This window comes from Zingiber officinale, chromosome 10B (genome assembly GCF_018446385.1).
Source record: "Zingiber officinale cultivar Zhangliang chromosome 10B, Zo_v1.1, whole genome shotgun sequence".
Classification (NCBI taxonomy): domain Eukaryota; kingdom Viridiplantae; phylum Streptophyta; class Magnoliopsida; order Zingiberales; family Zingiberaceae; genus Zingiber; species Zingiber officinale.
The window spans coordinates 40481697-40482661 of record NC_056005.1 but is presented as its reverse complement, the minus strand read 5'-3'; the positions used below and the strand labels follow the sequence as shown (position 1 = coordinate 40482661).

The following is a 965-nucleotide window of genomic DNA, read 5'->3' as shown; positions in this document are numbered from 1 at the left end:
ATTATAGAAAATGTGGAGTTTGGCCCAAGGAATTCATATATGAGATTGGATGGCAAAGGTTCCAGTTCCACTTGAGGTGGTGAGATTTCGAGTACAACAGAATTTCGCTCAATTATCATTACCTGTTTATACTCCTATTCACATCTCCCACTATTTCTTCATATCTCAAACTTTCCTCTAGGGGGTCTTCTAAAGTGGGAAAGAGAAAACAATCACCGCTATACCCATTTCCATCTAAGAAATCTCCATAATCCAAATCCGTAGTTATTTTAATTGGAGAATTCATACATTCTAATGTCTATGTTAGTGTTCCACTGCACCAGGGTAGTAGCTCTATAAGGTCTTCATGATGGAGATGAATGTCTTCCTCTAAAATATTTTAGGTTTCTCCGCTCTCTGGACTTTTGAATGAGAGAGTCATATGGTTTACTCCTAACCATTCATTAAGATTCGTTGCTACTTGGTCAATGATTTCACATACATCATTCAAACTTTTGTTGTGTAGAGAACCACGAATGCCCAATCTAGTAGATTCTTGTTCTGAAAAGATATTCCTACATAAAATATATGGATTACTAGCTAGTCCTCAATCCCATAATGTGGCCATTGGTATAAGAGAGTTAAGAATTCACCCCATGCTTATCATAATATTTCTCCTTCTTTATGTGTGAAGTTCAAGATTTGATTCCTGAGTTGAGTTGTCTTCCTTAGAGGAAAATATTTATTCAAAAACTTTCTTTCGAGTTCACCCCATGTCCTTATACTTCTAGATTGTAAAGTGTTTAGCCATACCTTTGTAGCATCCTTGAGGAGAAAACCACTAACATAATACAATCAATAGAAATCTCTTCGTACTTTAATGTGTCACAATATCTGTAGAATTCTGTCAAGTGTGCATAAGGAATTCCTGAGTCTAACCCTCCAAACTAATTTTCTTGAATTTTATAAATAAAGGCTGGATCAAT

General features: G+C 35.5%; 1 non-coding gene across 1 annotated transcript; it reads left to right on the top strand.

The window, feature by feature from the left end:
* The first annotated feature begins 589 nt into the window (after positions 1–589).
* Positions 590–695, top strand: LOC122030710. Its single transcript, XR_006125564.1, has one exon. It is a non-coding gene; the product is annotated as a small nucleolar RNA R71 (small nucleolar RNA).
* The last annotated feature ends 270 nt before the right edge of the window (positions 696–965 follow it).